This window comes from Caretta caretta, chromosome 7 (genome assembly GCF_965140235.1).
Source record: "Caretta caretta isolate rCarCar2 chromosome 7, rCarCar1.hap1, whole genome shotgun sequence".
In the NCBI taxonomy this organism is placed as follows: domain Eukaryota; kingdom Metazoa; phylum Chordata; order Testudines; family Cheloniidae; genus Caretta; species Caretta caretta.
In genome coordinates, this window is record NC_134212.1 from 21,847,480 (window position 1) to 21,871,273 (window position 23,794).

General features: G+C 42.4%; 1 long non-coding RNA gene across 1 annotated transcript in view; it reads right to left on the bottom strand.

Moving 5' to 3' along the window:
• Window positions 1–23,794, bottom strand: part of LOC125640680 (uncharacterized) — a 144,970-nt gene that overhangs the window by 88,963 nt on the left and 32,213 nt on the right. The window contains exons 2-3 of the long non-coding RNA XR_012669201.1: window positions 6,995–7,275; window positions 6,107–6,168 (exon numbers count right to left, since the gene is read on the bottom strand). This is a non-coding gene — a long non-coding RNA (uncharacterized LOC125640680). The remainder of the gene's footprint in view (window positions 1–6,106; window positions 6,169–6,994; window positions 7,276–23,794) is intronic.

The following is a 23,794-nucleotide window of genomic DNA, read 5'->3' on the forward strand; positions in this document are numbered from 1 at the left end:
CACAAATGCATAAGTTGAAACCCATGCTATTGCAGATCTCATTCAGCCTCAGCAGCTCATAGCTTGAGAAGGAGGACTGGAGTCAGAGTCCTCACTATTCTGAGGGCCCCAAAGTAGCATCCATCATATATGTTCATTTCTTACCTCCAGCAGCAGCTCCAGCGGGGGGAGGACCTGTGATTTTGGGAGCCCTAATGGTAGCTTTATTGCTCAGGGCCCAACAAATTGCAACACCACAGCTCAGGTGTCTACACTGATAGCTCTGCTCTCCATGGCATTTGGCCATTTTGAATAAGCAGGAACAACTGGAGAAGCGATAACAGGACTCTTATTCAGTGCTTCATTTGTAACAAAAGAGGTGCCAGGGCTCAAGCAATTGTTCTACTTTCATATCTGACGTGGCAAGTCCAGCAGTGCCGGGGCTATGAACTGCCTAAGTCTAGAGGTGCCGGGGCTCAGCCCTGGCAAGCCCTGGCACAAATTAAGCACTGCTCTTATTTCTCATGATCCCATCTAGTCCTGTGGCTTCTCCATTCCTCGCATGAAGCTGTTATCTTCAGCTACAACATCATGTCTGGTTGCCATGGAAATGATTGTGATGTCACACGGGGAAAATTATGACTTCAGGTAGCAAACAGGCAGCAGGTGAATAGGACTCTTAGGAAGCCGGAATTTGGGTCACTTCAAATGTAATCCCATCCCTGTTCAGCAAAGCAGCTAAATTTAAGAGTAACTTCAAGTGTGGTTAAGTTTCATTGGCTTCAATGGGACTTAAGTACATGCTTAACTTTAGCCATATACTTAGGTGCTGAATTGGGGCCTTCGTCCCTGCTCCTGCTGAAGTCAATGTGAGATATGTCATTGACTTTAATGGGAGAAAGATAGGATCCCAGGTCTTCATGCAATTATCCTGACCTACTTAGAAAAGGGAAAGAGAAATGCAGAAAAGATCTGCTCTGTCAGCAGCAGAGTCAACTTCAGCTAGTGTGCTTTTCAAAGGTTAACATTAATGTGCTGTATTAACATAAAGTTAACATACTGATGCTTCTGCTGGATGTTCTATGCACGATCCATTCCTGCTGTACATTGATTTCTGTCTGATAAACATAATACACACTGATGAAAGTAGGCAGAACCTGAAGGGAGACTGGCTTATCAGCCACAAACGTCTGGAAGAATCAGAAGTTGAAATCAAAGCATAATAATATTTACATCTTTAAATGGACTTGGAATGTGCATTAAACCAGAGGAAATGTCAATCCAGTCACCTTCACACCGATAATTCATCACCATACAGCATCCTCAGACATTTTTATATTGGAAAAACAAATTCAGTACACAAGAAAGTTAATTAAATTAGATGGAAAATGCCAGGAGTACACTGATATATAGATATACCATTCCCCATACACTCATGAACTTATATGTATCTACAACTACACTTTAGATGTATGATAAAACCCACATACCTATTCTGCACAGAAAAAAGGGGTCATTGATGAGTTTACAGCCAACCTATAGATATATGAGATCCACCTACACTCCGTCTACCTCTAGGCTATACCTACAATCATTCTACTTCAGATCACAGAAGTACAGCAACCGTTCTATAGATAGATGAGGTTAACCATGCCCCAGTCACAACCATCCCATCGACACAATGAGATCATAGGTGTATCAATGTGTACCATTTTCTAGCAAGACAATATTCCATGTTAATCCACCTTATAACCGCCTTGAAAAGACTCAACCACATGTACTGTTCAAGTACCCTGCAGAGACAATGGGAATAGGCACAAACCTATAATTACCTAGTAAAGACAATCAGCTCACACATACTCCCACCACCTGTGGTTCTAAATGAGGAAAAGTGTTAGTTACACTGTTGTATTTCTATAGCATCTCTGGAGAAAAAACAGAGGACATAATGAGCTACCAAGCTTGTGATAAGCTTATATGAGGCAGAATTAAAATGTACTTGCAATTTACCCCTACCACAGTTTCATCAATCTGTGAGGAGGAACACAGAACGGGGGGCACAATTAAACTTTCTCACTTCCTCTTTAATTTGAAGATATGCACACACACACACACACACACAGAGGTATTTATATGGTTTCACAGCCAGCAGTCATTTACCTTCCTCAGATAGAAGAGAGGCCAGAAGAAACAGATGTAGAATTACAGGAATAAAGACATGCTCTGGTAACGAGAAGCTGAATTATCATGATCCTGACAGAGCTGTGCAAACCTTGTGTAACGAAATCTAAAAGCAGCAGAACTGATGATGATTTGGGTATAGTTTTCCCTGGAGGTTTGATGATTTACCTTAAGTTCAAAGTGGAATTCAGCCACTATGAATTCATGGGAACAAACCCCAAAACCGTCATGTGATGATGGGAAACCACCACAGAAAGAGTCACTGTCTTCTACTACTGACCAAGGAATTGTATTAGAAGAAAGACAGTTTTATGACTTTGCTGCAAACTCCATCATTAACCCAAACTGCTGTGTTTTTGCACAGGATTATTTAGGAGTCTCACCGATCCAGGAAGTTATCCAAACTCAGCAAGATGATGAGCACACCTTCCAAGGGACTCACGGCTTGAAGTCAATGAGAATCTTTCAAATGACTTCAGTGAGCTTTGGATTAGATTCTAAATAACCACACATACACACACACACACACATCTATTGAACCCCAAATCCTTTTTTCATGGCTCTCTTGACCCTCCTTATAATGATGGAGAAACAAGAAACACATGCCCATGCACCCATGCGAAATCAAACCTAGAGAAATGCAAATTTCTAAATAAAATATGTGTCAATCAGGGAAGAGACTCTTGTGCACAAGCTAAATCTGAGCTCACTTCAAATAAGCTTTACAGACAACCCCCCAGTAAATTCTGGCTCTCCTACCTAACATAAGTTTTGGGACCCATTGGGATGAAGGGAGCTACATAATTGCAAGATCATCAATATCCCTGGGCCAAATTTTGAAGTCCACACTCAATTTTTACTCAGTCCTTAGGCAAAACTGTCACAGACAACAGTAAGGTTTTGCCTGAGTAAAGATTGCATAAGAATGAGAATATGAGCCATTCCTTCTAAGCTAAATGGTACTTTGCTTTCATTTTTGAGAGTGTGCTTATGTGTAGGTGGTGATATGTGTGTGGTTATCTTTTCTCTTGGGAGATGTGCTAGTCATCTTGGGCCAGATTTACAAAGGCATATAGGCACCCAGATGTAAATAGATGCCTAGTAGAATTTACAAAAGTGCCTAAGCAGGCTAGGCACCAAACTCCATTCAAAGTCATGTTAAGACTCCTTGCTAGGTTGCATACATAGGCAGCAATAGAAGACTGTTACCATTTGACAACTAGTTGGCACCCTCTGGTCCATCCTTCTCAGTCCTGGGGCAGGTTTCCAGATCTCAAATAGCAACCTTGTTATTGGATGACATTTGTATACAGTGCCATAGTTGTGCACATTTAGCAGGCTCTCTCAGTAGTTCTGTTGGGCAAAAAGACTGACCTATCTTAGGGTTGTATTCCGCTGCCCATTCCTGCAGGATCTGAGCACTTTCCACTTAAAACAATAGTGACAGTGAAGTATCCAGTGGACTTCATGGAATTTCTGGCGCTCCTCCCTTTTTTAAAGTAAAAACTCTATGTGGGGTAGGGATACGGTTTTAAAAAATATTAATTTATTTCTAAGGTTAATTCATTTCAACTTTGTATTATTAATTAGGATGATTATTATTAGTTTGGTTTAGTGGTTTGGGTTTTTAGGTGGAAGGGGATGGCAATGTTGTGACTGTCATTCTAATGGCGGAATGGCCTTTTTGAAGAGGAAGATTTTGCAGTGTTTCCTACAGCTGGTCAGACTGGATTCTATCAGCCTGGTATCCTCACACACCCGTCCTGACAGGAATTCAGGCTTTAGCACAACTAGTCCAGTAGTTACCAATCTGTATTCTCCTATGGGCCGGGGCAAAATTACAGGCCAAATCCAGCTCACCTTGCTCAGGTGGGTAATTTAATCAATGGTGCTATCCATGTGGAACAGTTTACAAGGACTAGGGGTAAATATGTTACTTCCTGTCCTTAGGTGGAGCACATCAAAGGGGATCTTGTATAGGGATAAGGTTTTACCTGAGCCCCACTTTGTCAGGTGAATTTTTTGTGGGTTCAAACCGTGCCCCCAAACCGTGCCCCCAAAAGGGAGCTGTGCCACTGCAAATGTGTTCCTTGGTTTAAGTCCAAGAATACAGAAAGAGTTAATTTGTTGGTGCTCGACAACACCTTTCAATAACATTCACCTTACACAGAAAAAAAGACATTTCCTTAATTCATAGAAAACAGACTGCCCCCAGAAAGATGTTGAGGGGGGCTGTATGTGTGTGTGTGTGTGTTATTTATTTATTTGTGTGGAGGCCTATATTACTCTCACACGCTGCATATTTTGTAGATACATAAGATTACTATGGCAATAAGGCACTGAAGTGATTGTTTAAAGAGAAATCGGCTCTCAGCCACTGCAGAGTTTGAATTAAACAAAAATAACCCAAAGCAGAAATGTAATAACCTTAAATGATCCACAGTTTTAAGAAGCTTAGACATAATGGAATTCTCTTGGCTTTTCACAAATGTTTTACATACACACAGATAAAAATCACAGTGCCAGGTCGCCCCTGACAGAAGAGGACTGAAAACAGACAACGGTGTCAAAAAGAGAAGATGTTGTTTCCCTCATTTCTTTTTTCTGTCTGTCTAGCTCTTGTATGGTGCTCAATATCATAGTATCTAAGTTCCTTCACAGCCCCAGAGCACCATGCATTTGTGGATCTTCTATATGCAACATGGAAATTGCCACTCTAGAGCAGACTAATGGTTCATCTAGTTGGGTATTCTATTTCCAACAGTAGTCAAAGCTAGATGCTTCAGGTTAGAGGAAGACATACCAGTAACTTTAGTGTCTTTGTGAATTGGGTTTGCTAAGGAAGAGATTTTGGTATTCAGATTGTTAAGGTGGCTAGTCCCCTATGTATCTGATTTCTGAGCCTAGCGAGCCAGGCTTTTCATAGTGATTAGTTTAGCTGTGCTTATGGTCTTTGTAACATTTATTTTTGTTTGCAGTTTTCTCACCCCATGACCAATGTACATTGCTTTTATTCTGAGAAGCAAAAATGGATATGGTGGTTTTTAAGTTGTGGCAACCACTGTTAAGTGTGTTAGAGAGGAAACTGGCTTCTGGTCTGAATGGAAATGGAAGCAGGAAAGTAGTTATGGCTTGAGGTGTGACAAGGGAGCTGGCTCTGGTCAATATGGACCTGGGAGAAGCTGGATGAACTTGGGGGTGGGGAATGAGATGCTTGATTACACCTGTCCTAGGTTAGCAAATTAATCATAGGACTGGATGAGACCTCAAGTGCTCTGCACTCATGGCAGGACTAAGTATTATCTAGACCATCCCTGACAGGTGTTTGTCTAACCTGCTCTTAAAAATCTCCAATGATGGAGATTCCACAACCTTCCTAGGCAATTTATTCCAGAGCTTAACCACTCTGACAGTTAGAAAGTTTTTAAATTATTATTAATTTATATATATCTCCTTTAGTCACAGACCTACAAACAACACTGCTTCCCAATATTTCAATAACTATTCCCCCTTATATGCTGTAGCTGCACCTGGCCAGGGCCAAGCCTTTTATTCCACACTGATTTAAATGCAGAGGCAATGTTATTTTTTTCCCCCACATACAGAGGGAAACTATGTACCTTTGCCCTGAACAGCTTTTATTTTTGATGAAGGGAAAACATCAAAACAAGAAAGAACTAAAGTGAAGTGGCGGTGAGAGAGCACAGTGTGTACATCTCCCTGGTGACATGCTGCATTCCTTCTACCTTACAAATGGCAGCTGTCTTCTGCAGACAGCAGGCAATGAAATCATAATATTTACCTAGCTGCACATCCTATAGGTGGGGCATACAAAGTATGGGAAATAGGGCCAGGTAGATGCTGGTCACATATATGGCATTGTATATTCATAAATTTGTACACAGATAAATCATTCAGTTAATTTATAATAAAAAAAATTACCTACCTTTCTTGACCTTCACTTTCTGCACTCACAGCAAATGTATGCAGAGAATCTACGGTGTCAAACTGGATTGGAAACAAGGAAACTGTTAAATGATACATGACTCAACTCTACCCAGCTTCCTTGGGAGGGCTAAGATTGAGCAGCAGCAGAAGAATGGATCCAGTGGTATAGTCCCTGAGCCATTGCACTGATATTTTCCTTCCTATTGCAAAATGAGTTGCTTAGAGATGGGCCCAAGTCACTAAGTTCAGGTCCAGGTCTGAACACTCCCAAAATGTAGTGTGGCTTCAGATAGAGCATATCAGGTCCAAAGCATCTAATCTCTAGGTTTCCAAACCATATGGGGGTGGGGGGTTGTTCTCCAGAATTCTTGACAGTAGATACAGAGTAGAGAGAAGGAAGTGGAAGAGATTTTCAAGATTGATTTTTAAGAAATGAGGAAGCTCCTCCTTTTGAGCTCCCTGTACTACCTGCTGAGGATGCACAGGGTCTAAAGGGAGTTTGAGCCTGCTTGGGAATTCCATGTTCTCTCTGGAAGTTCAGCATTGACTAGGCTGTGTGTGAGGGTGGAGGGAGAGATTCCAAACAGCGTTGGAATTCTACTGTCAGAACAAGGAGCACCACACACACCCGGCCAAATACCACCCTGGAATCAAAAGGGCTTACAGAATGAGCCAGCTGTAAATCTCAGATAACGATGGACCCAAATCAGAACCTCAGATCTGGTCAGCTAGTGACCTTTGGATCCAGAGCTGGATCTGAATTTAGAAGCTAGGCCTCATCTCTACCTCTAGCCCACCTGAACTGAACCCTACAAATCCAACTCAGTCTAGACTAGCCATGAAGAAAGTAGCTGGTAATAAGCTTTTGTTTGGAACCTCTACTCACTTGGGGAAGCAGAAGGTCAGGAAGAGCCTGGCTTTGGGCATCCATCCCTACAGTGTGACTGAGAGGAAGTGGCCAAGTCCAGGTCCAGGCTCTTTAGCTTCACTGAACATGGTGGGCAGCAGCAGAATGTGGACGTCTAGGGGTTCATCTATGCTCTAGTACCAAATAATTTCCAGAAGTCACTGGGGTCTGCTGCTGCTGCTGCTGAGTTTGCAGGTTCCTCAACTTTGATGGGGTCTGCAGCATTGCCGGCCAGCATGGTGCAATATACAGCCCGATGACTGAAAGGAAATAGAAGAAGAATGCATAACCACCATCAATGTAACAAAGAAAATAGTGCAGGAACTTGAAAGAGACTCTCCATGACTGAACAATACACTGTCAGCCGATCTTGTGTGCATGATGGGTAATTAGTGACTTTGATACCTGTGGGGAGCAGGTCATGATTTTGCTGCCAGGAATTTCAGTACGACAGACAAATCATTACAGTAGTCACTGCTATTTATTAATGCACCTTCGCAGTGAAATTTCATATAGTTCTCTAGGAGAAAAACAAAAGCTGTATGTGGGTGAGGAGGTTTTTTTTTAATAGAGGAAAAGGAAAGCTGCTTAGTGTTTTCATACAAAACCTTGTCTCTCCCAAGGAGATGAAAATGGGGGAGAGGAAGAACCTGACAAATATCCACTGAAAACAGTTCTTTAAACCAACAAATCACATTCCAATGCGACTAGATCAGTGAAAATCAATAGAAGGTGATGTTACTCTGAGATACACATATGTGCTTGCCCATCTGGCTTGTCAAATATAGGAACAATATGCTTCCCTCTTAAGAGATGGAGCATGCAGCAAAGAAGCTCTGCAAACCTTGCTGGTATCTGAGGAGATAAAGAAAGAAAAACTTTAGAAGAGGGTTCTTTAGGGGGATGTTATATCCTGGGAAAAGATGAGGAAGTGCCTTTGACCCAAATTCAGCAAAGCATTTAAGCACATGCTTAACTTTAACTATTAAAGCCAGTGGCACTTAAGCATGTGCTTTGCTGAGGTGGGACCTTTTTGCTGAGAGGCTTTGTACATTGTTGTCTCCTGGAGTCTATGCTATATTCCCTGCAAGATTCCATTAAAGACTGCGTGGTACTGGAGTTTCCAGGTGTACATATAATAGCCATAGATACAGTCCCAAGCATATAAATCAGGGGACTTTTTATTGGGACATACTGTGTACTGTGTTAGGATCAGAGAGGCATTTATCAAGGATAATGAATAGGTGTTGAAGCCACCAAATGCTCATTAAGTCATTGAGTAGGAAGGCTGAGTCAGTTGAATACATAACTCAATACAGTGCCTAATTCAGTACCTAATAATCACTCGCTTTCTTCAGTTTAAATAGAGTAGATACGGTATGAACCAAGTAATTTACAGAAACTTGAGGAGGAGGAAAAAGATTTACATTGAACTATTTATATACTTGCAATGGCTCACGTACACTAATTTCATTAAATAGCTTCCTCTGGTGTTAGAAATATCTCTGGTGCTTTTTTGGGCTATTCATAAATAGAGGATTCAGGGTACACAAAAGCCCAGTGTTTATTAAGCATGCAATTACCCTCTGGTGGCTGTGATGTGAAGTCGAGATCTCAATCCCATTCCTCAAGGCCAGCTTTAGATATCTCTCATATCAGCTCTACAATGAGCCCCTACCTGTGAATTCATACAGCCCTCACTGGCATAGTGTCTGAACACGTCACCATCATCAATGGGTTTTATCTTCGACAACACCCCTGTGAGATAGGGAACATTATCCCCATGTTACAGATGGAGAACTGAGGCACAGGGGAGATGAGCTGACTTGTCCAAGGTCTCACAGTAGATGGAGGTGGGAATGAATCCGAGGTCTCCTGAGTCCCAGTTCAGCAACCTATTCATTAAACCCAAGGTTCTCAACTGTTTCTAAGCTGCAACCCACTCGTTCATTCAGGACCCACCCCTCACTCCCCCTGCTATATAGCTGGGATCCCTCTCCCACTTAGCAATACAGGAAGGGCAGGGAGGCACGACCCCTGTTCATAACTCCCTGGTGTGTTGTGATCCTCAAGTTGAAAGCCTCTGCACTAGACCATCCTTCCTTCCCCTTATTAGCAGCCTGAGCAGAGAGGCCAAGAAGTGAATGGGCTGTAGAGACTGGACTCTCCTCTTAGCCCTGGTGTCCATTTGTAGAAAAGGTGAGGCACACTGGCAGGGGACAATGCCTGGTGTGGGAAACTTGACGGGCCGCCATCTATGCTGTTCTGTGAATAAAGACTGTGGTCCACCTGAGTAACAAGCCCGGCACCGCTCGCCTGCTGTACAATCATTTCAAAGAGGACCAGGTATCTCTAATCAAACGTATTATTGTGCATTGTGCACAGGCACCGACACTGTGGGTGCACCGGGGCTGAAGCACCCATGGGGAAAAATTGGTGGCTGCTCTTCACCCACTGGCAGCCAAGCTCCCCGCCCCACCCCAGCTCACCTCCGCCTCCTCCCCTGAGTGCGCCGCATCCCTGCTTCTCCTCCCAGTGCTTGCCGCAGCGAAACAGCTGTTTCGTGGCGTAACAAGCTGTGGGAGGGAGGGGGAGGAGCAGGAACGCGGCGCGCTCGGGGAGGAGGTGGGGAAGAGGCGGGGCCAGGACAGGGACTTTGGGGAAGGGGTTGGAATGGGGGTGGGGCAGGGGTGGAGGCAGTCGAGCACCCACCGGCACCAGGAGAAGTTGGCGCCTATGGCATTGTGCATAGTTACACCTTCAGTCTTCCTTTTTTAGTTATTGTTTATTCATAACATTTGAGACCTGAAGCTTTTCAAACAAATGTTCTCAATAATTATAGCCATCTCATTTGGAATTAACAAGCCAGCTATTGTATCCTGATTCGTGATCAATGGAATGTTAAAAAAGAGGCCTTATTGAGTTTAATAAGTATATAAGTTGCCAGTTAATGAAGTGAAAATTATGTCACCAATAACTGTGTAATTACATTCTTATTAATGCATTCAAACATCTTGCAGCTTAATTGGCATTTAACAAGCTTGTTATAGCAAGATAATTAGATAGCCATTAATTGGTAAAATACTGATTGACATGTATGTTAATAGACGTGTAGCTTGCTATAGTTGTCTCGCTATATGCTAATTTAATGCTTTCATGCCTTTATCAATTAGAGGGTTTAAAATATACAAATTTAATGTATTATAAAGTGATTGTATATTTATTGGTGAAGTCATTTTGACAATCGGTGCCACTGTGACTTTTTTTATCTGTATGTTTATCTCACATTTCAATGTGAGCTCTTTTGGAGTTTTTAAGTACTATAATAAATGCATGACTTCCTGGGACTTCATGGTTGTCGCTATGCTGTACATCACAGTCATTGAGAACTTCATAACAGTAAGGAAGATAAAATCTGGATCCTCTTGTTCTGAAAGCAGAAGTCCCTACCATATGAGATAATGAAGAATCCCCAGTAGCTGTCTGTAATATAAGGACTATGATACACAGCTGAGCAGTTTTAAGTCCATCCACAGTTGTGCAGTGATGCACAAACCCACTAGCTAGCTTATTATAATAATTATGTCTCTCTATGGCAGGATTGTGTCAGATAGGATATCTATGGCACTCAAAGGATGATCTGGAGTTACATGCCATCTACTTGATATTAGGGCATGTGCTTAATATCTCTTTCTTACTGGGAAGGATGTCACGTGTTAAAAAGACAGATGGCTTAAAGATGTAATATTATTGTTCTTAGTATTATCTTAGCAGCTGGAGGCCTAACCTGAAATCAGTGCCCCATTGTTTTAGGCACTGTACCAATGCATAGTCACAGTCTCTGCTCTGAAGAGCTTGCCATCTAAATGGACAAGACAGACAAAGGGTAGCGGGGGAAAAGGCACATTGCACACATGAAAGGCCACCCAGGTAAACTGCAAATGCTAAAGTGCCATCTTATGCCCTCCCATACACAACATGCAGACATACTGGAGTAACCATAAGCTGAATTAGGGGAGCAATTGCATATACATTTTGAAAATCAGGCCCTGAAAGTGCTAAATACAAATAATTTGATATCTACTGGAATAACTCTGCACTGCCGAGAACATGGACTAGAAGATCTATGCCAGCGGTACTCAATTATTTTTTTGTCAAGATCCAAAGTTCTTGGTCAAGGTATAGTCAAGGTCCAGACTCCAGAGAAAATAATTTAAAAATAACAACAATGATAATAAGTAAATAAAAAGATTTCAGGGTCTGTTCAAAAGCATCTGGCGGTCTGGGTTTGGCCTGTGGTCCTCCTACTGACTACCCCTGATCTAAGCAGTCTGTTCTATCAGTAGCCTCTTTGATTCTTGAGAATCTCAGAGGACATGTGATATACACATGCAAAGCATTATATTACTCCTCTGGTGACTGCTAATTAAAGCTGGGCAGGAACCAGATTTTCATTTCATAGGAAATTCTGAGATTTAGAAATTTGTTTCATTCCAAATCAGAAGAAAACCAGAAATTTTGAAGTTTGTTGAAATTGACTTGTTTCTGCAAAATATTTAGCTTTCGACAGATAGGCATTTTCCCACTGACGAACATTCCATCCAAATCTGAAAATTTCTGACCAGCTCTAATTAACAATCATCACAGGAGCATATTTTACTAATAGTTCTTTATTAGGTAGTAGCCAGATATGAAGCATGCAACTTTCCTAGGATTAGTTTACACCAAGACTATTCTGAAGGTAACAGATGAGTTCATTGTGCGGAACAGGAAATCTAGATTAATCATACCATCATATGGAAAACTGATTAGATCATCCTATATATGCCTCAGCCAGCATAGGATTGTTTCCTATGGTGTATTAAGTTGCAATGATAATGTGTCACTGATTATAATGATGACATGAATATTATAAATGTTGATATTCTCAAGTTAGCACAGCAGGAAGAAGTTTCATTTAGAATTTTGCAACAAATATGTGATTTGCAACATTTTCGAATGATTTTTTTTTTTAAAGACTGGGGAAAATAACTAAAATGACTGTTTCACTAAAAATAGCCATTTTGTGGCCATGGAAATATGAACTTCTCGGTTTTGTCTCAGAAGAGGCAGCCAGCCACATCAACGCTGCAAGGTGTGCTTTTTTTTGCTTTGCTATGGCATCATTCAGCTGAGTGTAGCTAGCTTGATTAACTAGTCTTCAGTGTGGGAAAGTCTGGAAGGGCACTAGGGAGAAAGTTACATTCCTTCCAGTAATTGTAGTAAGAAATGAGATTAAAAGCCTGTGAAAATTATATAGATAACTGTTTGCTCTGCAGTGACCTATGAACGGAACAGCAGATGGTGCTAAGGGTCAGATGAGGTACATTGGCAGAGCGGTGGATGGGTAGACCACGGGTCGAAATAACAAAATATGCAGTAGACCAGGACTGAGGCATCTTGGAAGAGCATTTTTGGAGCGTAAGAAAGTAATTGTGCTGGAAGTTGCAGTGCAGGATTGAAGTGCAGTGGTGCAACTTGATTTGAGTCCAGGACAAGAATAGAAGGAGGTGTGGCTTCAGAGATGATGCGTAATTGTTGATAATGGGGAGCACAATTTAAAGGTTCTGGTAGTATGCAGTACAATTCAGGGCAGCGCATATAAACCCTGGCTGAAATATGGTGGGCGGGGGGCATGTGACCCTGCATCCCACCCACACATCACCTCTGTGCGGATCAAAACTGGGGTGCATAGACAGCACTGTGTAGGGACCCAGGGCTGCACTAGTCATGGATAGGGCTGTGCCTCTGAATTGAGGTACAATGGCAGAGCTGTATGGAGGTCAGCACAGAAATAGCAGGGGTGCTGCAAGATGGCTTCACCGTGGCAGAACCATAAGGCAGCCCAAGACTGGAATAGCAGTGTGTACTCTGGGTCCCAAATGAGCTGCACTGGCAGAGCTGAATAAGGGCCTAGGGTTGGAAAGAAGAGGAGGAAACATGGCAGGTCAGGACAGAGCTGTACTGGAAGGAGCACGGTGAAGGAAGCCTTTCCATCTCTCATGTCAATGATCAAAAACAAAAGAAAACATTTGTATAAAAGGCAAGAGGAGAGGTATCCTATACAGTCAAAAAGGAAACTATTTCACTACTGGGTAGATAAATTCGCATATATCTCATGGATCCTGGGGAAACCCCTTTAAGATAATGGGAACTCATGAGGATGAGCATGGCAGGTGGCTCAAGCCCATGCGTAATACTATCTGTGCTTTCCTTCCCACTTTAATTGGCATTAGCAGCGGAGATCAGGTAGGCAGCTTCTGCAATCATATTCTTACATGCCCTGATTCCCATATGGGATCAGGACAGAAATCAGATTAAGCTTGTTTATGTGTTAAATGTTTGGGAAAAAATGACTTGTTCCAATATGCTGCAAGCAACAAAATGTGCTCCCCCTAACAATCAACCCTGTGCAGGTCTGGAATGAAAGTGAGGGTGAATTCTGATCACAGAAGAGTCCTTTCCCTAGCCCCACTGCATTTCTACTGTTTTGACTTGCCTTCCACCTAGCAACAATAAAAAGGAAAGGAGAAGGCGGAAAAAAAAAAAAACCCAAAAGCTCCTAGCAAAATGCCAGCATTTTAAATTAAATTTAAAACAGTTTAATTGCCTAATTGCTCAGCTATTTTGTGCAGTTTATTAACAGAAGCAATTCTTCGGCAGTCATGCCAGCATAGCAGAAAATTGGCATTTGAGCCAGCGGGAATTAAAGAGGCAGAGTGCGGAACTAAAACAGAAAGAATGCCTTGAACCTAGTGGAACAGACATTTGAGGTTTTAGTCTCATTTTTATCTCTTTCCCTAATCTGCCGTAGGAAGATCAAGCTTGGGTTTTGCTTGTTAATGCAGGAATGACAGTTGCTCATCACCAGTGTCTCTGCATTTGGAAAAGTACTGGATTTCCTAAGAAATGAATGTCTGAGCAAGCAGTGCATTTACAAAGAAACAAAATGCATTTCTTGCCAATAGTATTGGAATCTTTTAAAAGAGTTAATTTGATGACTTTTTGAATAATGAACCTTGCTATTAAATATGTATGTGTATTCAAACAAAACTAGCAAATCATCCTTGTAAATAAATGCATGTGCTGACTGAACAGAAGAGATTAATATTCAACTGTATTATATCATGCTTATCATATGCTCCTTTCCCTACCACAGAGAGAGATGGAGAGGGGTATGTGGGGGGTTGTGGGAAAGGCAGTTATAATGTAAAATATATAATCCAACATTTATTGCCTGTAATGGAGAAATTCAATTAGCCAGGAATGCTATTGCTATAATCTTGTGGGCTACATTCCATTCTCAATGCTTTCTATAATATAAAGAGGTGGGTAGCTATAAGCATATGCCTCCCTCCTTCCTTCAGTGTGCATTCACTAGGAGAATCCTGCCAGGTGTTCTACACCTGCGGTAGAGCTGGCCTATCAGAGAAGTAAGAGGAGAATCCCACTCAAACTGCTTGGATGTCAGTGAACGTTTACCTTTGAGTTATGGGGTGGGCACTGTATTCATTTATCTTCTTTGGAGAACATTTCTACATGGTCAGAAAAATCTACAATCTAATAGCAGAGCATGCAAAAAAAAATTAAAGACTTTGGGTGAAATGAAGGCTTTGTTGAAGTCAATGGGAGTTTTGCCACTGATTTCAATAGGAGTCAGGATTTCACCCCTCATTAATGAAAGAGGTATGTCTAATTTCTGCACGCACTTGCATATGCAAACTGGGTTACTTATTTTGCATGATTAATTGGATTCATTTGCACATGCTACCTTTTGTACATGCAATCAGCAATTGCAAGTGAAAATTAGGGCACAAAGTAGGGCACCTAATTAAAAAAATAAACAGGCCCTAAACTTTATGATGTATTTTCAAAAAAACTCAAAGTTTGCTGGAAATACTCCTAGAAATTGCAGTCCCATCCTTCCCACAGCACGGGAGCACTGCGGCAGAACAGACTGTTCAGGAGCATGTTTTATCACAATGCAAAATGCCTGCCCACTCAGAACTTTTGTTTGCATGATTGCCCAACTCAAGGAACCCCTATGAAATGAGTTCATGATCTCTGCCCAGTACATAGCAGGCAGGGAGGTTTCATCTCTGACTCAAAAGCATCATCACAATTATCACTAATTAGCATGCTCATTGTCAATCTCAGAGAGAGGCTAAGAATGAATGGACCTGGAAAGAGAACTATCCACTCTGTCTGGATTAAGGCACTTAAGTAGGGTGGTGAATGAAAGCTGGTGCTTTCAGTGCCCGTGCTGTATCAGTAGATCAGTAAAGGAACTCCCATTCAGGGTTATCCATTCGCCACCTAGGCTGACACATAAAGACACACACAAGTGGTAAATGATCAATGTGATACTGTATCTGGGAAAATAAGAACACAGCTCTTGCAAGCGTTAATGGGAGCTCTGGGTATAATTCCCTATGTATAGCACAAACATTACATGCCAGGGTGCTAACAATCACTGCCGCAGTATCTACTGTATTTGTGAATGGGAGGAATGATACAGCATAGGCTGGCTGAAGGTTTTTGCCTGGTAGCATAGTCTAGTGGACACCATCCTTGACTGGGGAGCCAGAGACCTAGATTCTATTCCCATCTCTGCCACTGACCTGCTGTGAGATCTTTGGTCTCTGTGCCTCAGTTTCCCCATCTGTAAAAAAGAGATGACAACACTTATCAACACACCTTGGGATCTGTGGATAAAAACTATTTGATGAGAGCGAAGTATCATTAGTAGAGATGGTCAGAAAATTCGGACTTTCACTCAAAAATCTTAAACTCCAAAACTGGGCAATTTTGAAGAAATATTTTTGACTCTCAGGTTTTGGATTTGAAAAATTGAAATGGTTTGCAAAAAAAAAAATAATAAAAAATCAGACAAATGTCTATGAAAGTTTTGTTTAGTTAGTAGAACAATTTTCAGTTTAAAAAGGGTTTTGATGGAAAATTTTCAACCAGCCAGAGCTATTCATTAGCTACTGTTTGAAGCAGTAAACAAAACGTGCCTTCTCTTTTGATTAAATTCTCTAAACCAGCACTGTCATTAAATGATGTGTAATCCTGCCAGTTTCAGTACTGCACTGTAAATGCACAGCAAATCAACATAGATAGTGATCAGGTTTCCATGCCTCAGGCAAGGGACATCCTGCGGCCCTAGTAACTTTCAAAGCAATTGGCTGGGATGTCAAGATTGAGGACAAGGGTAAGTCCTAGCTTGTAGCACTCATCTACCCTCTTTGTGTGTGTAAGTATATGAGATGAGGAACTCATTTCTTCAAGGAAAGGACACAAGTAATTTCCCTGGTGTCCTTGCCTCTGGTCTCAAAAAACGATCAAGTGAGCCTTGTGATTTTCTTGTATCTTCTGACATACAAAGATCACTGCACATCTATTGTCTGTAAAGCTTCTGGTTAATCTCACTATACAAAGTAAATCCATTTTTGGCCTTGTCTTCACTGTTAATGAAAGGTGCATTTTTACTCCGAGGTAACTAAAGGACATGAGCTGCACTGAATTAAAAACCCAAGAAAATACAAGCACTTTTGTTTTACAATAAGGTAAAATAGGCTAGCTAAGCCCTAGGTGGGGTATAGTTACCTTGATGTAAAAACACACTTTTTAAAATAGCGAAAACAAATCCCAATATTATATTTCCTGAGCTCCTAATACAGGGGTTCTCAAACTGGGGGTCAGGACCCCTCAGAGGGTCGCAAGGTTATTACATGGAAGGTCGCTAGCTGTCAGCCTCCACCCGAAACCCTGCTTTGCCTCCAGCATTTATAATGGTGTTAAATATATAAATATATAAGGGTGGGGTCGCACTCAGAGGCTTGCAGTGTGAAAGGGGTCACCCGTACAAAAGTCTGAGAACCCCTGTCCTAATATCTGCATATCCTTGCCATAGTGTCGCTGCTCTCAGTGCTATAGGCAAAGACAACATTCTCTTGCTTTACACATATACTTGTTTCAGTGACAAATGAAATTTGCTACTGAAAGTGACCACCACATTAGCTCAGGGTCACTAGTATCTCTGCTAAGACTCTTCTGCCTGTTGCCACTGCTGTGTTCTGAATACACTGTACTCCTGGTTCTCAGAATTCACACAAAGAGATAAAAAGGAAGATTGGCCACTGATGCTCAGCATGTGCTGGGATCGTTGGCCCTTGGCTTAAGAACACATGAAATAATGCCTTGATGCACCTCAGAAGGAAGAGTTTGCACTACTGGGATATGTGACCTACTTTTAACTCTTTTTTATTTTGTAATACAGGTATGGAGATTGGCAACCCTAGCCCGATGGTGACATGTACTTCAGCAACTGACTCCCAAATGGGGGTAGTAAAACCTGGTCAAGAGGATGAAGAGTTCCTAGCCATTAAATCTAGATCTCTGTTTTTAGAGACCATATGTCATAACCGGGACAAGGGTGGTCATACCTAGTGGTCAGAGCATGAGTCAGGCAGGGTCAGGTTACCGGTAGGTTAGAGTCCAAGACAGGCTGAAAGGCAAATCAAGAATCAGGCATCAGGAGTGTAGACAATTAGTTCATTTTGTCATTTATTTGTTGTGTGATATTATGATTAACTAATATGTCATGTCATATATAATCACTGTATGTGGAATAGAGTTAAATTGTAGGATTATAGAAGTATCAGATTGATCAGTAGTCAGAAGGGATAAGTATACCTTAAGTAAGTAATGCTGAAATGCAAAACCTACAGGCTGAGGTCTGTAAAATATCAGCTTAGACATACTAGGCCATAGGCTTAAGAAATGCTTGACATAAGTAAGTGACCAAAGAATGTCCCAATGCCACAAAATTACGAAAAAAGATGTGCCAATGGGTGGCATTGCAAAAAACTAACCCTAAGAGTAATTTTAACTACAAGTATCAGAGGGGTAGTCGTGTTAGTCTGTATCCACAAAAACAACAAGGAGTCTGGTGGCACCTTACAGACTAGACAGGTTTATTTGGGCATAAGCTTTCATGGGTAAAAAACCCACTTCTTCAGATGCATGGAGTGAAAATTACAGATACAGGCATAAATATATATTGGCACATGAAGAGATAACCAATGTTGAAGGCCAATTCAGGCAGGGTGGATGTGGTCCACTCCCAATAATTGATGAGGAGGTGTCAATACCAAGAGAGGGAAAATTGCTTTTGTAGTGAGCCAGCCACTCCCAGTCTCTATTCAAGCCCAAATTGATGGTGTTAAGTTAGCAAATGAATTGTAGCTCTGCAGTTTCTCTTTGAAGTCAGTTTTTGTAGGTTTTTGGTTGAAGAATGGCTACTTTTAAATCTGTAATTGAATGTCCAGGGAGATTAAGGTGTTCTCCTACTGGCTTTTGTATGTTACCTTTCCTGATGTCTGATTTGTGTCCATTTATCCTTTTATGTAGAGACTGTCCGGTTTGGCCACTGTACATGGCAGAGGGGCATTGCTGACATATATCACATTATTAGATGTGCAGGTGAATGAGCCCCTGATGGTATGGCTGGTGTGGTTGGGTCCTATGATGATGTTGCTAGAGTAGATATGGGGACAGAGAAGGCAACGGGGTTTGTTACAGGGATTGGTTCCGAGGTTAGCGTCTCTGTGGTGTGATACCCCGTAGTCACATTGTTCTAACACATGTCCTAACCATAGGGTATACGTTGTTTGTAAATACTAATGAGAATAAAAGGAACTATAACTAACCTATGAAAAACAGTGTACCCCAATATTCTTGGGGATCACAATACTAATAAGGAAAAATGCAGAGTGTTAGGTGTAGTCAGAATCACAAGATAAAAGAGGGCTCCCAGATTGGGTAAAATGAGGTCCCTGTGAGAAAACTCAAGCAGGAATCTACTGATGATCAATTGGCAAGGTATCCATCAAACCTTAAGAATATTGTGAAGGATATCTATATTTGTAACTTGTGCATAGTCTTTATAGGTTTTCTATATGCGTGGGTAATCATAACATTAATTGTAACTTTAATAGTTACTAAAACAGACTAGACCTTGTACTTGTAAATGTATGTGTAGTCCCTATCCTTGGTCTTTTTGTGTTCCTAGATACTCTAAGGCCATGTCTATACTAGCACTTATGTTGGCAAAACTTTTGTCATTCAGGGGTGTGAATAAACACCTCCCTGAACGACATAAATTTTGTAACATAAGCACTCGTGTGCACAGCGCTATGTCAGCGGGAGATGCTCTAAGTTTGTAAGTGTAGACATGGCCTAAATCCAGAGCAAATAACAGAGGTGACTTTCACTCTGTTGAGCTTGAAACTGTAGCCGCCAGAGCCGAACCGACAGGGGCGTACTACAACATTACAAAATTCACCTTAAATAAAATAAAAGGCAGGGTCAGGTTACCAACCGATCAGGGCTGTGCACCAGGTTTACAGACGGCAATCAAATAGTAAAGTTGAGGACAAACCAGGGTCAGAAGCCAGAGTGGAGGGTCCATCACAAGCAGTGTCTGGAGCAGAGACCGTCAGGCTGTCTATATTGTTGCTCAGACAGCTCCCTTTCATGGCTTCCTGGTTTAAGTACTGGTATCGGTCATCAGGGGGCTGTGAGGGGCCACCAATCAGGTTCTGCTGGGTGGTACTTCCTGCCAAGCCCTGCCTAAGCCTCCTGTGGCAATGAGTTGATGTCAGTAGGCCTGAACCCCCATGATCCCAAGTTCCAGCCTTGCAGGTTTTAACACTTTATGTCTGGGGCTTTCAGAGGAATTAAACACTCACCCCCACTGAATTTCCATGGGCTTTGGGCAGCTGGTGCTTTTGAAAATCCCAGCTTACAGTTCTTGGGGTGAGAACTGATCAGTGTATGGATCAGTACAAGGTGTTGCATCTCCTGTCAGACAATTCAAAAGATTTCTAGCTCAGCTGAATCAATCCCACTCCCTTTCTGTTTCGCATTAATGCTCCCATGTGCATCAATGGTGGTTTCCATTCTCTCTCCTCTAGGACCTTGACCATCTGTGCCACTTATGACCACCACACAGACAGGATTTGAATTGCTGTCTGTACCCCTGTGTCATGGGGTGCAGACTCACCAAGCAGCACCTTCTGCTGGTCATCTCAGGGAATTAGTATCCAGCCTCCGGAGTGCCTCCTTCAGGCTGGTGTCTCACCTCCCTGGCCCCCCGTGTCCCTCCCAGACCCCAGTGCCCTTGCCTTGGGTGCTGCCCCCTGGCAGTACCCCCACAGTTCTGGGTCTCCCCCTCCCAGGGGAACCCCCACCCACTATCCCCAGCTCGCCTCAGTCTTAGGCTACTGCCAGTCACCAACTAGCCCCCGCTCCCTGGGGCAGACTACAGTATAAGCCACTCATCACAGGCGAGGGGGTTTGGACCTGCTGCCTCTGCCTACCCGTGGCTGCCCCTGCAACCTCCGTACCTAATAGGCCTTCCTAGGCCTGCAGCCTGGGGCTTTCCTAGGCCCGAGCTCCCCGGCTCCCTTGGCCTTCCCCAGCCCTGCTCCCAATCTGGGTACTTTCTCAGCCCTTGCAGCCAGGTCCCTTTCTCTCCGAGCTAGAGAGAATCTCTACTGGAACTTCTGGCTCAAAGCCTTTATAGAGCCAGCTGGGCCCTGACTGGGGCATGGCCCCCAGCTGCCACCACTTTCCCCAATCAGCCAAGGTTTTGCTCCCTTTCCCCAGCCCTCTGTAGGGCTTTTCCAACCCCTTCAGGGCTGGAGTGGGTGCTCACCCCGCTACACCCCGTATACACACCCCCAAATCCTTCCCTTCCCACTAAAGAGTCAGATTTCTTTCTTGGAGGTAAATTGTGTGACATTTCCCTGGACAATATGACCTACAACTGCAGACTTCATGTAACGCCATTAGCTCCACTTTTGGCACTGGCCCCTTTCAAGCTCAATGCATCTCTCTCTCATGCATTCTGTATATAGGGATAAGCGTGTCATACAGCCATACCACCCAAGGGAAAAATTGCAGCAAAGTGCATTGTCACTGGCAAAGTCAAGTAAAGATGCCAGGTCCTTACCAGTAATAGCCTAGTAACAGCAGAAGTGAGTATTATGTTCTTTCCTGTGGGGCACAGAAAAAGAAGAGTTTTGCACCTGTTTATTGTGCCAGAGGAGCACTCCTATTTGTGTGTGGTATAGCGGCAGAGACACGCCAGGGAAATACTTTATCTGTGCAGTAGGCACAATCCAGCCTGATCTAGCATTGTCATATCCCTGCTTGCTATAACTCACAGATCCAGAGCCCGTAAAACACCGGAGGTGAGTTTGGGTAGTTCCTTCTCCCTAACCGGGTACTGCTGTAAATCTGCTCTAAGAAGACCTTTCTTCCAGCTTTTGTTCCACTGCATTTTCTGAGCACTCTCAGAGGAAGTCTGTTTTTCATTACCAAGATGGATTATCTTCCTCATATGGTCACAGTGGAGACTCTGTAAGAGTATAGAGGAGGGGATAAAGATCTGCCCCACTAAGGGCCAGTGAGATGGTATCTTTTGCTGCTTATTCAGACTTAATGGCTGTGGGTACAAAGAGAAAGCACAGCATAAGATCAACAGAAAATCTCATCGGAGCCCTCTAACCATAAAACACAAAGACAGGTCAGGGAGGTGATATTTGGATCTAGATCAGAATCAGAACTAGGATTGTGTTTCAGGCTGATCCAGAGCAAAGGTTCTGGTTCAAATTCGACAGCCAACTCTCACCAGCTGGTCTGTTGATGTTTCCACCAACTTTCATACCCAAAGTGGATCTGGAAAATAGGGCCCCTTCCTATTTTGGTTCCAATTTAAGAACCAAAACGATAGGGGCCACATTCAGATCTGGAGGTTCAAGTCCCACTTCTGCCCTTCAGCGCTTGGTGTTGTAGTACAGATTAGAGGCTCTGCTCAGAGCACATCTCTGATTATCATTATGTCCACTAGCTGTGAAACTGACTTAATGCCTGTAAGCTTCACTGGTCACTGAAATTAATTGGGGAAAAAACAGACCGATAGATACAGCATCCCCCTCCTATAACTGCCAATGTAACTTACAATATTAGTTGTATTCCAAGAGGAAGATCCAATATTGAGCCAATTTCCTAGATTTTAACATTTATTTCCCTTGTGTTTTTAAAATAAAACCCAAAGATAGTTAATATGACAGCCTGGTTATTAATACGATTTAGTTCCTATTGAAAAGGACATGGGTTAGGACTCTGCATGCAGGCCATGTACAATTTCTTCAGAAAAAATGGTAATTTATTTTAACAGAAATGTTTTCTTTGGCTAATCCCCTTCTCCAGGCTGTTCTGCCCAAACAGTTTTTCTGAGAGGGCTAGAGTATGATACAGATCTGATAGGATGCCTTATTTTGCACCAAGTAATTGCATTAATTGGTACAGCCAATGATCAATGTTAATTTAAAAAAACCCAAAAAACTACAAAGGCTTAGCATTCCAAAGCTATCTAGGAAAGTATTTGAATACCAAGGCTGATTTAGGCATATAATTAACCCGTCAGTCTGTAGCTTAGACAAATAACTCCACTCCTCACCACATACAAACACCAGTCCCATTCTTTTCAACGGGGACTGCTATTGGAACATAAAAAAAGAAAATGGAAAGGACTGAAAGTTCGCTAATTCCCTCTTTTCCCTCCCTTCCACTACTGACATTACAGAGAAGGGATAGTGTCAGATATACTTGTTCTACCCTAATAGATAATTCTTGCTCATTCTACAGAAAAAAAGCAAACAACGCAGAAAGGAAGGTCCCATGTGGAATGATTTTTTTCGTGGCCCCAGATCTAGTGGACAGCGGTATTTTGTGCATGTCAGAAAGAAGCATGTTTGTACCCAGTAATACATTATTCAATCCTATTTTTTCTTGAATCACAAGAGTGGATTCTGCCCATATCACTGCAAAGCTAGAAATCTTACGCAGGGATTACCTTTTACCGGTACACCGTACCGGCCCATACCCCCTTACTTTCACCCCTGTGCTTAACTCAGGTGAGGGTGTTGGAATCTGGCTCAAGTGCTTAGCTACCAAGATGCTTTAAATAGGTGGTTAAACCCATGTGCTTCACTACACAAAGAAAATAACTTGATGAAACTTTCTTTTGACATAGGACCTTTTGAGTCAGTCATTCTTCTCCCATTTTTACAACCATTTTACACTGGAGTAAATCCATTGCCTATAGTGTCACAGAGAAAGTGAAAGCTGAATCAGGCTCAAGCTTTTACAGACAACCAGAAAGCGGCATTTAGTGTGAATATGGAGGTACGTTTACCCTCCGATAGTAGGAGCTGCTACAGTACAGTGCGTTTCCCTGCAGACATGCAGATTAACTGTTTGACCTAGTTCCAAATGCAAAAAGTGTTTGTGGCAGAGGCTCATCACAAAAGGCTGCCAAAATACTCTGCCAGACAGCAATAAACTCAATTTACACTATAACTTAACACTTCCCTAGCCTCTACCTCTCTGCCAAGTATGACCGCATAACATGCAGTAACCTGCTCTCCATTAAAGCAAAGAATCTCAAAGTTTCCCCTTCAGAACATTTCCTTGCAAGATCAACTTGCCTGTCAGTCCTTATGGAAAGTCCTGGAAAGCATCATCAAGAATATGATTCTGTCCATATCTCCCAGTGCACCTAATGCCGGCATTAGATTCGGTGTACCTCAAACTTTTTAGAGGAAAGAAGGGAACTTTTTTCCTGTCGCCCAGCCCATGATCAGTTTTATGCCCTGAAGCATGAAG